The sequence below is a fragment of the Ursus maritimus genome, unplaced genomic scaffold (genome assembly GCF_017311325.1).
Source record: "Ursus maritimus isolate PB19 unplaced genomic scaffold, ASM1731132v1 scaffold_2, whole genome shotgun sequence".
Classification (NCBI taxonomy): domain Eukaryota; kingdom Metazoa; phylum Chordata; class Mammalia; order Carnivora; family Ursidae; genus Ursus; species Ursus maritimus.
The window spans coordinates 93,593,287-93,608,539 of NW_024424452.1; the positions used below are offsets into that span (position 1 = coordinate 93,593,287).

At 55.1% G+C, this 15,253-nt stretch overlaps 1 pseudogene; it reads right to left on the reverse strand.

Moving 5' to 3' along the window:
* Positions 1 to 3,400, reverse strand: part of LOC103672534 — a 20,001-nt pseudogene extending 16,601 nt beyond the window's left edge.
* Positions 3,401 to 15,253: the final 11,853 nt, after the last annotated feature.

Genomic DNA, 15,253 nt, shown 5'->3' on the forward strand with positions numbered 1-15,253 from the left:
TTGCACTGGGTCTGGCCGGCACCTCTGTGAGCTCTCAGCTGCACAGTGTGCGCTGAAGCAGGAGGGCGCTGGGAGGACAGCCGGCGGGAGCACAGAGAACAAAGGGCTGCGCTTTGGGAAGGGCCACATGCAGGATGGGAAGAAGCAGCGGCAGGAAAGGAAACCGAGGCCTAGATGCCAAGGGCCACCATAGCAAATTACTATAAACTGGGTTGGAGGAGGGGCTTAAAACAAAAGCAATGTCTTCTTCCAGAAGCCTGAGAAAAAGTGTCAGTTCCTGCTGGAAGCTTCTCTCCTAGCTTCTGGGTGCCGTCAGCAATCCCTGGCATCTCCTGGCATGTAGCTGCATCGCTCCAGTATTTACCTCTATGTTCACATGGCCTTTGGCTCTGTGCTTCGTGCCTTCTCTTTTCTATCTCTTACAGAGACACTCACCATTGCATTTAAGGCCCGCCCTTAGGTGGTATGATCTCATCTCAGGATCCTTACCTGATTACATGGGCAAAGACCCTTGCTCCAAGTAAGGTCACATTCTGAGGTTCCGGGTGGACATATTTGTGGTGACCATAGTTCGTTCCACTACACTAGGGAGCACAAAGCGAGGAGAAGAGGGATAGAGACGGCCCTAGTGAAATGCCAGAGGCCAGCAGCCCCCATGCAATGGCATCATCTCTTCCCCGAACAGCAGCCAAGGAATGCATCTCTTTTACCGGGCAGTATTGAGAAGGAAGGCTCCTCGGCCCTCTTGGCCTCGTATCATCCTCAAGACAGAAGAACAGGTGCGTCTGTAGGAGTCTTTCATGCCCTAGGTTAGTTTGTCCAAAGAAGACCTTGCTGACCCACCTGCCCTGGGTGCAGGGGCCAAGAAGGAATGAGATGATGCTAGTCTTGCTCGGGCAAGGTGGTTCTTGCTTAATGCCAGAAGGAAGTGCAGGAAGTGCTCTGAGACGCACCGGACCAGGCCACCTGGAGCAGAGCATCTCCACTCTCTAGATGCTTCCTGGAGAAGGTCCCCTGGGGCTTCTGTGCATTCCTGCTCCTCCCTCCCAGTGCTGTGCCTCGAGGTCACTCATGACTAGGAGGGTAACTGGTACCCCAGCACCTCCAGGGAGGCACGACTTCCCCCATAACCCAAACACCCAGCCCCTGCTGCTCGTCCTGACCACTCGAAGTCTCGATTTCACCTTAAGTTATTCCTCCATCCCGATCAATTGAAGGGCTGCCCAGCCTCAGGTACCTGGGGAGTCGTCCCCCCACCTTGACTGCTCCGAGAGCCTCAGCTTCTTGGCCAGATCTCTCTGCTTCATAGAACTGCCCTTGAATTCTTTAGAGAAGTTGCCGAAGGACGGGGAGTGAGAGAAACTAGTGGAGAGGGAGGGTTGGGGAGGGATAGAGGTTATCAAGAAACACTGAGAAAAAACTGTCCTTTTCCCTAAACTCCAAGGCATTTTCCCTGAGCAGAATGGCTCAGAACTCGAGCCTGCGCGGACTCAGGCGCCGGCTTTGGGTCTCACCTCCACCATTCACGTGCCCTTCGAGAGTCGCTTATCGCTCTCTAGGCTCCGTTTTGTCGTTTGGAAGATGAGGATAGCAATGGTACCCCACTACTGGGGCTGCTGTAAGGATGGCATGGGACAGCACCCGTCAGACATGGGACAGCAGTGCCCGGCACAGGACGTTCTCCGTCAGTGTGAGCACCGGCCGCCGGGCTGCTCGCACAGACACAAACTTCTCCCTTGGTGGCATTTCTGCCTTGTGTCCTTGTCTGCACTGTTCCTGTCTGGATACTTCCGCCCAAATTCTTCACCTTTTATACCTGACTACTTCCAGCTCCTCCTTCCAGAATCATCTCAAGGGTCACCCCCACAGGGAATGATCCAGAATACACTTCTTCAGCAACTATGTGATGCCCAACACTCTTTTGCAGGGTTTACTGAGATGGTCCAACCTACCGCTCACACGAGCCCCGTGACTCAGTCACGTGGTCTGCTTGTGCAGGTGGGGAAGCCGAGGCACAGGGAGCACGATCCCCAGGCTGGCTGATTTCCAGAGCCGGTGCTTATGCGGCCTGTCACTCTGTGCCTGCCACCCCAGCCCCCTGCACCTGCTGTCGAGGCTGTGCTCGCCCGGCCTGTCTGTCTCCCCGCAAGCCGGTGTCCCTGGCAGGGAGGAGGGCGGGCAGAGCTGCGCTCCGTCCGCTCTAGCCGCAGGGGCGGGCCGTGCACCGTCTGAGCTCCGTGACTGGTGTCTGACCTGCACTGGCCTCTGTCGGTCCTTTTGGAAGCCCTGACCCTTCCTGGGCAGTCCACATGTTCATGCTGCTGGGGAGAGAAAAAAGCAGCACTTATAATGAGCCCTTCGGAGGGGGTCAAGAACTGGCCTTTTCCAAAAGCAACACCCAGCCCACTGCCTTATCAAATCAGTCCATCTCCACTTTGTTTTTCCACGTTTTCAGTTTCATAAATGGTCCTGTTTATTAATCTTCATGTTTTATGCTCTGTCGTAAAACCAGGCAGGGCTGCTGGTGGAGGGGGCTGGTAGGAGAGGAAGCTATGAGGAGCAGGACACGTCACCAGGGCCTGTAGGGACAGGAGGCTGGGGACCTGCCCCCCCCCCAGCCCCCGTTGCTGCTCTGTCCCTCCAAGTGGCTTGGGTCTGTGCCAGCACAGGCCCAGCTCCGGGAGAAGAGGCCTGGCTCCCCCTGTCATGGAGCGGCCATGTGTGTGTACCCTGCCGAGTGCCCTTCATGCCGTAAGCGTTCCATAAATGTTTGCTTGGCTTGGCGTCCTCTGTTCCAGACCACAGATCTCTTTTTGTCAGATCAAAGGGAGAAGGAGCCAAAGTGATGGCAGGGCCTATCAGGCCTCTTTCAGTCCTCTTCCAGGGGCCAGAGGTTCACTGGGTCTCACTGAGGTCACCCCCCCACACCCGTTCATCCCCATAAACCCCTTGCCCCCAGCCCACCCCACTCAATCCCAGGCAGCACACGGGAGGGCCAAGCCTGGCTGCAAGTGTGGTTCCGACAGAGGGGTGCACAGGGGGCTGGGGTGGTATGTGCCCACACCTCTGCGTGAGCATGCGTGTATAAACGGAAGACAGCAGAGGGCTGGGACCTCACTAGTCATCAGTCCAGGGGCTCTGAGACCCCAGCAGCAGATCTGGTCAGGCTGCCGGCGTCAGAATCACCTGGGAGCTTGTTGCCAATGCGTTTCTGACCCTGCCGCAGGAAGTTCTCGCAGTAGAAGGAGCCTCTCCCAGACGTTTGAATCACAGCCAGATTTGCGAACTGCTGATCTGGTCCAGCCAAGGAAGGACATGACTTACCCACGGCCACACAGCAGCTGGTCAGTGACAGGGCTGGGACCACTCCAAGCCTGTGTTCTTCGTCCTGCTTCTCCATGTTTGGGATCGGGGGCATGTGTCTGAATCTAATAGAAACCAAAATAAATTCCTTTTGGTTTATGTATGGTTTTCTATGATTCATGCTCAGTCTCTGTTCATTTAAACCACTGAGAGTTGACATTATGTATATATTTTTGCTTCCAACCTGAGCTCTTGCAAGCAACTGGGCTCCCACTCAGCTGCCCTCCCCTCACCCTCTGTGCTGTCCGGACTCCAGGTGGACCCTTCCCTTCCCAGTCTTGTCTTTCCCAGACTTGTGCAGCTGGGACCCTCTTGTTCAGCGACGCCGAGGGGACTCCTGCCCCCCTTGGTCTGGGTCTGGGTCTTGGAAAGGGCTCAGGCTTGAGAGAGGCGGGGCTCTCCGTGAATGGAACCCAGAAGAGCATCAAACGTCCTGACTCACCTCAGCCTCCGGCGGGGGGCGGGGGGGGGGTTGCTTTTTCAAACACACTGGAAGTAGCGGCGCAGAAAGCCCCGTAGCTTGACGAGCCTGGCGTCAGTTCGGTTCAGCTCAACAGCATCTATCAGAGGCCTCCCGGGCTCAAGGCTGTTGCTCGGCGCGCGCCCAGAGGGATGCAGACACGGATGCGTGGGGCGCAGTGGCCATCCTGCCCTGGGGCCTCCTCCGTCTCCCCAGGCTCCCGTCAGTCATGAGCCGCTCGCATTCTGCGGGGGCCTCCTGTGCCCCCCACGTCAGGCAAGGGAAAATATATGCCCCTGGGGCCCGCAGGACTCTGGCTGGCCAGGAGCGAGCCAGACCGATCCCGTCATTGGTGACTGGACCCAGGCCAGCTTGTCACCAGGTTGTGGCCTTTCTGGCGGGTGATGAGAGTCCCTGGTCACAATGTCTCCAGACTGACCCCTGGTGCTGCGGCCCCGGCTACCCGTCGCCAGTGGAATGATGGCAAGACGAGAGAGCACCAGCCCGCCCCCGAAGTTCTGTTTGTACCTTTAGCTGTGTGGCCTTCCTCTAGCACAAGCCTATTTTATAATAAAGTGTTGAACATCTCATGTAATTCATCGAGCACCGTACTGAAAGGGAAAAACAGCGTGGTTGTGTGGATAACGGTCCTACGTGGGTCAGTTGCCACCCTGGCCGACTGGGAGCTGGGGCTCGCTGCCTCTGCCTGGCATCACGAGAGAGCATCGTCCTGCCCCAGCAAATGCATAATTCAAATTCCTAGTGAACGGGTATCCCTTGAGCACCATGGTTAAGGTAGGAATATCGTAAATCGGGGCCCATGCGCTCACTACTCTTCCGGAGCGTGTCTGTTATGCATGCAGAAGTCCACTTGTAGTCTCTCCTGCTCTCCGTTAGACCGTGAACATCCGAAACAGGTGTGTGTGTATGTGTGTTCGGGGGTGGCACACGCAGCATTTCTTTCACCCCAGCACAGGCTCACAAATAGGGAAACGGCCATAATTATTCATTGACATATTCAGTGATTCACTGACCATTGATTAAGCACTATATATATCAAACATGATACCGAAGATGAGAAAAAGAACCCAACCTGAGTAAAGTATTGTGCCTGCCTTCAGAGAGTTTCCCTCTAAGGAAAAGACGAATAAGCAAAATGCTGCTTTTCAGGATGGTTGCAGTGATCTGTGACGGGGCTCTGTGCTCCCAGCAGCAAGGGTCTTTGACTCCCGGGGGTGGGGAGAGTCAGGGAAGCTTGTTAGAGAACATGACTCCGCAGCTGAATCCTGAAGGTCACATAGGAGTCAGGGTGAAGGGATGGGCCGGGAGCTGAGATGGCATGGAGCTTCAAGTACGGGAACGGGGCTCTTCAGGACCAGAAATTGCTCAGAGGATGGAGCATACCCAGTGCCTGAGGGGCGGGAGGCAGGAGAGTTGATCATGCAGCTTTGTCCGTCCACTAGGGGGCGATGGAAACCCAGAATCCTGCCCTCTGCAGCTCCACAGTGGGGTTAGAGATAGGAGGCACCGTGTGACTGGAATATGGCACAGGAAATGGCCCTCCTATCCATCAGAGCAGTGCACATTCCCCCACATGGATAATTTCGGTGTTTTCCAGAGGGGTTTCTAGGAATCACGACCCTTTCAAAAGAGGGGGTCTAAGGGAAAGGATTTAAGAAATGCTACATGCAATATTCTCCTCTTAGACATTCATAAAAGAAGACACATTAACATGGTAAGGCTCTGAGAAGTCCTGCAGTAAAGAAACTAATTTAACATGGTAGTGCGGCTCAAATTTATCTTGAAATTTCTTCCCTCTCAAGATCCCTGTTAAAACCTCATGGAACACTTTGGAAAAGCTGGATAGACTTGTTCCTCAGGCTTCCATTCAGTGCCAGGTCAGAGCAGACAGCACCCTGGGTTTGGGGCTTGCGGGTCTTGCCTCTCCTTCCTAGAGTGCCGTTGGAACCCTGGATCATCTCCGAGCACACGGAGAGCTGCTGTGCCTGGCGCTGGCAGCACAGACCTCATTATCGTGGGTTATGTGGCCACCCCTGCCCACTCAGATATGAAATACTTGGCCAAATGTGTGGTTGTGGTTGCCTCGGAGACAACCAAGAACCAAGAACAATGTCTCCAAAAACGCAGGTGAAGTTAGTAAACGGAACCTCAGACCCCAGGTCAGCACAGCTGTCAGACCACGTCATCATTACTCATTGATTCTCAAAGGAGGGCTCGGGCATCTTTGCAGGGCGGGAAGCTCTTTCCTGGTTCATCTGCCCATCGGGAGTTCAGGTGGGGCTGCCTCCAGCACACAGGATGGCTGACGGCAGCACTAGGATGACACTTTGGGATAAGCCAAGAGGCTTCAGAAGAAACAGCACAGGGCCAGACATCCCTGTCTCGTCCTATGGAGAGCCCCAGGCCGGACGTGCTGAACTGCCCCATTGACACAGCTGCGACATCTGAACACGTTGCCTGGGTCAGGCTGGGCCTCCAGCCCTAGTCCAGGATCCACGGGGCCGTTGGTTGAAGAGCAGAGGCTGTCCTGCCCCTCACACGCGTCCACTATGAATGCATATTAACAGCCTCTGTAAGTCTGCTGGTACACGTCACTGTACAACCTCTCGGGATAAGTTTTGTGCTGCTTCCTCAGTGTCTAAAGGAGTACTTCCTTTTCTTTCGTCTTAGAACATCTCGAGTCTCAAGAGCTGCCCTACCCTCTGATGTTGAGAGAGTCGCTAACAGGACCGTGTGTGTTCCAAGCCGGTCTCTTCCTTTAGATCATCAATTATGACATCTGTGGCTCCTCTTTCTGGGCAGAACACATTCTCCCACCGATTCATTAGCTCGCGTATTCATTTAGTTCACAAATACTTATTGAGGGCCCTCCAGGTACCTAGCACTTTCTAACTGCTAGAAATAGTGGACAGAACAGACAATCTTGCTTTCTTAGGGTAGATAATAATTTTTTTTAAGCTGAAGATACAACATGATATGTAAAATACCTTTCTAGGCCCTCAGGGAGCTTTCCGAGATACAGATGTAAATAACTGGGATCTCATTTGGGAATGGTTGCTTACAAGGAACAGAACCCCACTCTAAGTCAAATAAAAACAGGACGATACTGTTGAGAATCCAATGTCCTACAGAACAAAGGGCAGGAACCGAGTAATCAGCTCAAGCCACCAACTCTTGGGTGCATGTACCTTCTCATCCACTCTCTTTCCTCTTTCTCGTTCCCTACTCTGTCCCACCTTCCTTCCTCCCTCCCTTCTTCCCTCCTCCCCTCTCTACGAAGGGATGTGGCTGGGGGAGGAAACAGACGGCAGCTTTACTACGAGTGGACACAGGATAGAGAGGAATTAGGGCAGAGGAGAGGTGTGAGCACAGAAAAGGCTGTTGGTATTGTGAGGCCGGAGGTAACATAGAGCTCCACGGAATCAGGGAAGGCTTTCTGGAGGAGGTGCTATTTGAGCTGCGTCTTCGTGTCAGGGCTAGGACTTGGATGCCCAATGGAGAGCAGGGGCCATTCCCAGAGCAGAGCCCCTGGAGCAGAGGGAGGAAGGGAGGCGGAAGTCTGCTAACTCGGAGCCCTGGGGGAGGGGCAGAGAGGGTCCTGCTCCTTCTACTTATCATCCCTTCTCCCTGTGATGCCTTTAGTCGGGTTTCTCTTCAAGGTGTGCGGGATTCTCCTGAGTCCCACAGCTCGGATCTGCAGCCTGGGCTACAGGAGTAGACGGGGTGTAGCAGAAGGGGACCAACAAGGGAGGCAGGTTATTAAATCACTGCTGGGAGGGGCAGGGCTGGGAGAAATGCTGCCCAGTGCAGGCCGGAAAGTCATGCCCTGGGGCCCAGGTGGTGTGGCATGAAGGTTTAACCAGGTGGCAAGAGGAGTGGCATCCCCATCTGGTAATGACCCAGGCATCCAGTCATCCAGCTTCAAGGGCTCTGAGGGAGAAGGCAGATGACAGGTGTGAGCCTTGGGGCTGCCAATGATTTGCTGATTGCATCGAGCGGCTCCACGTGCGCCGGCTTCCTCTGCATGTCTTACTGTCGGATGACCATCTTGTCGTCATCTGTGGGCGCCTACTGAGTAGTGCCATCGGAGAACTCGGGGCAGGGGAGCTTCCTGGAGGAGGGGGTGAGTTATGCACCTGGATATGCACCAGGGTAGCTGAATGTCAGGGTAGCTGACGCCTCGAAAGGGTGAGGGAGCATCTACCGTGGGCCAGTGCTGTCACAGGAGTCATCTTGCGTTGGCTTTACACCAAGTCAGAGAAGTGGGGACTTCTCCCACTTTTGAAGGAGGAAACTGAGACTCAGAAGTTAAGATGCCTGTGTGAGGTCACACAGTGGGGCGGCACAGCTGGGATTTAATTCTTTCTGACCCCAAAGCCCATGTTCCTGGCCTGCCACCCCGTGTGCCTCCCCAAGACCTGAGAATCCTGTGGCGGGTCCTCGGGGCAGGTTCTGGGTTGGTCCCAGGCTGCCCGCACACGGCACAGGGGTTTCCAGATTGCGATGATGGAAAAGCTGCTGCTCTCCCTTACACAGGCCTCTCCTCTGCTTCTCAGTGATCTCAAGACGGGGCCTCAGGCCAGTGATTTCTATAACAATATACTGCCGGTGGCTTCCCACAAGTTCAGATGTGGGACACGTCAGACATGTCCATGAGTGCACCTGCCACATGCCACGTAAGCCAGAAATGACACAGCTTTCCCACAATCGGGGGTCAGCGCAGGGGAAAGCCCGGTCATGTGTGGCTCTTGCTGCACGCAGGGCCAGATTCACGGCCTGGCCTCCTGACCGTCCGTCCGCCCTCCGCATGAAGCACGGTGATCACGAGTGCGCACCTGCTGGACGCCTGATGGGTCTGGGCTTGGATGGCTCGGGTAGGAGTCGCTTACGGCAAACCTTTATGTGACATTTAGCTACCCTGAACCTTGGTTTTCCTCTTCTGTAGAATGGGAATGTGTCCCCGGGCCCCGGTGCTGCTACATGGAATACAGGAAGTAGCATTTAAGGGTCTTACGAGCCATCCCGGCGGTTGTTAGTGTCAGGACAAGGCCGCGTGCGAGGCCGTGCGCTCTTCCCCTGTGAGCCGCCTGCGGACAGGGAGGGCTGCCAAGTGAGACTTGCTGTTGCTTTCACAGCCAGCCGAGTTCGCTTAGGGTCCGGACCTGCAGAAGCCAGTGGCCATGTCAGCCGTGGCCCTGCCTGGGACTCCCCTGAACCTTCCGGGCCTGGAACGTGGTGTACAGCAGCGTGCGCAAACGTTCACGCCCGCGTCACAGATTCCAGGCCTTCCTGTCCGGAAGTTCCAATGTGGCAGGTCGGAGGCAGGGTCAGAAAAATGATTTTTGGGGGTGCCTGGGTGGCATAGCGGTTAAGCGTCTGCCTTCGGCTCAGGGCGTGATCCCGGCGTTCTGGGATCGAGCCCCACATCAGGCTCCTCCGCTGGGAGCCTGCTTCTTCCTCTCCCACTCCCCTGCTTGTGTTCCCTCTCTCGCTGGCTGTCTCTATCTCTGTCGAATAAATAAATAAAATCTTAAAAAAAAAAAAGAAAAGAAAAGAAAAATGATTTTTGAAAAGCTGAACTGCAGGCAAGGACCGCTTCACCGGGGCCAGCTCAGGCGCCAGGACCGTCTCCGGGGCGGAGGCCATTTGGCATCCCCAGCCTCCCCGGCATGTGGGGATGGAGAGGGTGGGTTTGTTTCTCTTGAAGACGATGAGGGCAAGAGTCATTCCTGAGAACGAGGGTCGAGGGTCGGGAAAGGCAGGGGTGGGAAGGCCCTGAGCAAAGCCCAGGGAGGCTCAGTAGGGATGTGGGCACGCGGTGCGTGCACGCAGCCCTTGGGTGCCCAAGAGGCTGACTGCAGAGGGACTGAGCTTTGCTGTCTTTCTGTCTCCCTGCAGATTGTGTTCCGGAAGATCAGCGACGTGAAACGGGAGGAGGAAGAGCGCATGAAACGCAAGAATGAGGCCCCCCTGATCTTGCCCCCGGACCACCCTGTCCGCCGACTCTTCCAGAGGTTCCGGCAGCAGAAGGAGGCCCGGCTGGCCGCGGAGCGGGGCGGCCGCGACCCTGACGACCTAGACGTGGAGAAGGGCAGCGCCCTCCCCGAGCACGCCTCGGCCAACCACAGCCTGGCGAAGGCCAGCGTGGTGACCGTGCGCGAGAGCCCTGCCACACCCGTGGCCTTCCAGGCGGCCTCCTCGGCGGCGGTGGCAGACCACGGCAGGCTGCACGCGCCCGGGGCCGAGTGCCTGGGCTCCAGGGCTGGCGGCGGCGACTGCGCCAGGCGCAAGGGCTGGGCCCGCTTCAGGGATGCGTGCAGCAAAGCCGAGGACTGGAGCCAGGTGGCCAAGGCCGAGTCCATGGAGACGCTCCCCGACAGGACCAAGGTGTCCGGAGAGGCCACGCTCAAGAAGACGGACTCATGTGACAGCGGCATCACCAAGAGTGACCTGCGTCTGGACAACGTCGGCGAGGCCAGGAGCCCCCAGGACCGGAGCCCCATCTTGGCGGAGGTCAAGCATTCTTTCTACCCCATCCCCGAGCAGACGCTGCAGGCTGCGGTCCTGGAGGTGAAACAGGAGCTGAAGGAGGACATCAAGGCCTTGAGCACCAGAATGACGACTATTGAGAAGCAGCTCTCTGAGGTACTCAGGATATTAACTTCCAGAAGATCCTCTCAGTCTCCACAGGAGCTGTTTGAGATATCGAGGCCCCAGTCCCCAGAATCAGAGAGAGACATCTTTGGAGCAAGCTGAGTGGTCTGTTTAAAAAAAAAAAAAGAAGAAGAAGAAAAAAAAAAGTCAAAGATAAAGCCCCGCCTCCCTGCCCTAGACGCCACCCCCACCACACACACCTCCTGACGGAGAATCAGAGCAGGGCTGGTCGCTCAGGCCCACGCCCTCTCTCTCTCTCTCTATCTGGGAGCAGACGTGGGAAGAGGCGCATGCTACCGCCCTGCAGGATGGCAGCTGCTCTCGAACTGTCTGCACAATTTTGGAAGAGGGGGGCATGCTGTCTAAAGGGTATTTTCCTTCATTTTTAATTTTTTACTGCCACAATCTTTGTAAAAGATGACAACCACTAGAAAAGAGGAGCAGCTATTTGGGGATTGGTGGGAGCGCTCCAGAGAACCCCTCATGGGTTCTCCCCCCCAGGCTGGGCTCCTGCGCCGAGACCCCAAAGACTGTGGTGGGCACAGGGTTTTCCCAGCATTCCCTGTCCTTGTACAGCCCATGTCTGTCATCACCTTCTATTTTCCTACAGTAGTCATTTGTAACAAGCCTGGGACAAGGGGAGCTTCAGGGACAGGGAGGGCAGAGCCTTGCAACTTTCTGTCTGTCATGGTTAAGGCCAGAAAGCAGTGAGGTGCTCTGGGTGCCTCCCATTGACACTGAGAGCCGGGAATCCTCGGGTCTCCTCTCCCAGTAGAGGAACCAGAGAGGGGCCTTCAGGAAGCAGCCTCTCCAGGCTGTGGTCTGCAGCCTGCTGTCCTGGGAGAGGCCACAGGGAGGGCTCCAGAAGCCTCACAGGCACCTCTGGCCCTGCCCCATGCCACTGTCCTCCTCGCGTGGGCCCCTTCGCTTCTTTTTCTTCTCGGCCTCCCCCCCAGTGTTCCCGTGGCCTTCCTCAGGGCGTGTGGCATCGGCAGGAAGGGCGATGAGCCCAGAGTTGCTTTATTAGCAAAGCAGACACACACACGCACACACACACAACCTCAGAAAAACGATTGTAGCAAGTCCCATGTTTATATTATGATTCTCACTGGGATTGATGGCCCCTCAGAAGTTTGTATTTTGCCCACTACATGGGGTCATCAGAGGACCCTTGGGATCCATGCTTGGCCTTACTTTAAAATTGTAACTTCTTTTTCTGCTCCTACAGTCAGTAGGACTTCAGGAGAAAGCACGAAGCCTGCAGGGCTGCTTGCTTCAGGAGCGGCAGAAAGAGAACGAGGCAGTGGTTCTCCAGCTGGCTCTGTAGGGTGCTGGGGGGAGGTGGCCCAGGAAGGCCTGAGCTCAGAGCGACGGTCCCAGAGCCCTAGGTCCCTACACCACGATGCTCGGGGACACTCCACTGCCTCCGAGGCACCTGGGGTCAAATTATTCATGTGTCTGGGCACCTTCCAGGGGCATCTGAGAAAGGAAAGAGGTCTCTCCCAGGCCTAGTGGAACTAGCTCAGGTGTATGCCCTGCAGAGAGGGTCAGGACCTCAAAACTTGACAAGCAAGGCTGGAAGTTCAGCTCTAAGCACTAGCTTGGAGAGAGAATTAGGAGTGCAGGGGATCCAGGGTGCTGGCTTGCTGCGTGGGTCACGCCGCAGCACCTCGCCCCTGCACCTGGCATGGCTTTGCTACACAGATCCTGAACCTGTTAGTCCCCTCAGTACTGAAGGGGACCTGCCAGGGTGGGACTGGCCCTATAAAGATACTCGGCATCTCTGAAGGCCTCCTGTCGGCACCCACCTACCCCCCTGCCCCTTTGGTCCTGCTCAGTGGCCATGACAGGTCCCAGGACTTGGCCTTAGCTGTCTGTGCAGAATGGGGCTGTCCTCTCCTGGCTCCCACTGGCACAGGTGGCCCTGGGGAACAGAGGTCCAGGAGGTGGAGAGAAGATTCCTTCCCCAGGAGTCCCGTGCACTTAGGCCGCTCCTCATGGGAGGCTTATCGGGGTGGCTCCTGGCTTCCCGAGGCTGAGACATTATTCGATTTAGCCTCAGATGGCAGCATACAAAGAAGAGGAAGTCTAATTTCCCAAGGCCGAGTCATGACTGTTTGTGACTCTGGATAAAGCATTGAGACTTTAAGTCTCCTTGAGAAGCTGCCAACTAGTCCAGAGGCTATAAAAGATCTGGAATCCCATCTGCCCCAGAATGTTCTAGTTTGGCATTCCTTAAATGTGCTCATTAGCCCTCTCCTGAAGTTTAGTCCCCACTACTTTCAAGTCAGGGCAAGGGCCCTAATAACTCCATCGTCCAGCCTCAGAAGCACCTGCCCGGCTCTCTGCGGGCTTGATGACAGGCTCTTGTCCAGCGCCCTGCAGGCCAACCTAGAAGGGCCCTTCCCTTCCCCACTGACTCTGCCAGAGGGCACAGGTGCCCCCATTGGGGTCTGAAGGGCAAAGACGCCGATGTGCCAGGCTTGAAAGTCCACACTCTGGGGGGAAAAATAAAGCTTCATGAATGTACTTGTGGATTGACTCCTAGGATTTGAGTGGGGCTCAGGACCAGAAGCCTGGATCCTGCAGAGGGAATGTGCTCATCTCGGGGTCCAGGGCCCCCATGTGAGCCTGTGGTGACAGATGACCACAGTGGCTGGGTGTGCTCTTAGTCTTCTCCACTTAAGGATTATAGGGACTTTTGCTTTCTTTCCTTTGAAAAAGAAATTTTTTTTTTTAATGAGCCAAACCTTCTCTCCTTTCATCTTTATGACATGCACTTGGCCGTGGGCTTTGTGCTAACTACCTACTCTTGCCTGGATGCTGCTCTGGCTTCCCGAGCAAGGGCCACAAGCTTCAGATACTGACCAAACCTCCCACTACCCGGCGGCTGAAGAGAGCTTAGGGAAACACAGCGTCACCAGGTGTCAGACTGAACATTTAGACTTTAGAAGTTACGCTGAGAGATATTTACCCGTTATTTTTTCCCTTCCAAGGGAAGGGGACATAATGTATGATACCATCGCCCAGTACTTGCTGGGTACTTGATCTCATAGTTAAACTCCTTAACCTTGAATGTTATTCGTAGGGAGGCTCCACTTCCCAGAGAAAGTCCCTGCTTTGGGGCCAGCGGTCCTGCGCCCGCACTTGGCTGCTTGTTGACCGTGCTCTCCTCTCCCCACTGACGGAGGTGTGGGGGTGACGCCTGAGTCTATGAAATAAGACAGCCAACAAGATGGTGCGCTCGTTCTCGGTGAGGACGCGGACTCCAGACTGAGCTGCTGGCCCATACCCCTGCAGGGACGCCTCCACCAAGTGTGACAAGGTTCCCCCGATAAGGAAAGGGAGGCAGCCCTCTGTTTGAGAAGCCCTGGTTTTGTGTGCGACTTTGATATCTGCACCTTCAACCACCGCACTCTCTCGTGCTCAGACCTGGCTTGTTTCTCAGACCATTCTTGATATTCTCAACCTCAGGCTACATCTGTGTGCAGAGTTCGCAGCCAGCAGCAGGCAACCAGTGGCTTGAAACATCTCTGACGCTACAACAGCATGGGCCCAGTGTTTCAGAGCGGTTCCCGTTCCTTGTTGTCCAATTCCTGGGCCTGTGTTACCCTCAACCTCCTAGATCCTATGTGCTGTTGCTGGCCAACCATCAGGCCCTTTTCTGGAACCTTCTTTCAGAAGTGGAGCCAGCATGGCTCAGAGTAAAAAATGCACTGCACCACCACACCCCATCCCGCAAGCTTCCCCTATCGAATCCTTCGGTGGAAGGTGAAAGTAAGAAGCCAGTCGTTAGAATTTTTGTCCAAGCCTCTGTGGGGACTAAAAGAATGCCTTAGGAGTCCCAGGTGAAGGGAGAGCCTCCTCTCCCCTTGGTGCATTGACCACCACATGGCACATGCACCCTGGAAAATTTTGGAGCCCTGGTGGGGATACAAGTTGCTGATGTGCATTTGATAAATAGACTGTACAATGTTTTGCAATAAAGATGTTTAGCCTTAAGACCCTTGAATGAACTCCAGCTGGGATGGAGCTGCCAACACTCCCCCTCCTCCCTCCTCATGTCGTGTTGCTTAAAGAGGAACCCACTGAGGGCACACTCAGACCCCAGGGTAGCCTCTCCTCCATCACTAAATTGTACTGCCTTCTCACTCGCTTCAATACCAATACTTTCACCAGCTCCTGTGCCCTCCAGCTGGGGGGGGGGCGGTTCACTGTCCCCTCAACACCGACCGCAGCCATCAGAGAAAGCACCATTTTCTCACACAAGGTATTCACGTTGAGAAGTTTGGATCTCCACTCCCCTCCCCCACCACACACAGTTCAAAAGAATCAATGTGAATTTGCAGCTTAAATTAGTTTCAAATGAAACTTCTTTCTCATGCGAGCAAATCAGACTTATTCTGGAACCTCTAGAACTGGACTCGAATGCCTTGCAGGTGCCGGACCTCGTGGGTGCCCCCCCCCCGCCCCGCCTTTCAACCTAGAGCCTTGGTCTCTTTATCTGTGACTTCAGAGTCGGTCAACGGATCTACTAGTTGCTCAATGAGAAGTTCGCGGATCTTGTATCAGGATACGAACAATGAGAAAGACCTTCATGAAGACAACAACCCCGCCCCAGTGAATGTATTCTCTTAATATTCAGACGTTCTGTTTGTGCATCAGTTGAAAACTGCCCACATCTAACGTTTCGCCAACGCCGTAAGGACACTTCTACTCCTGAGCAGTCCGTCTATCTGAGGCTCTCCTTATATT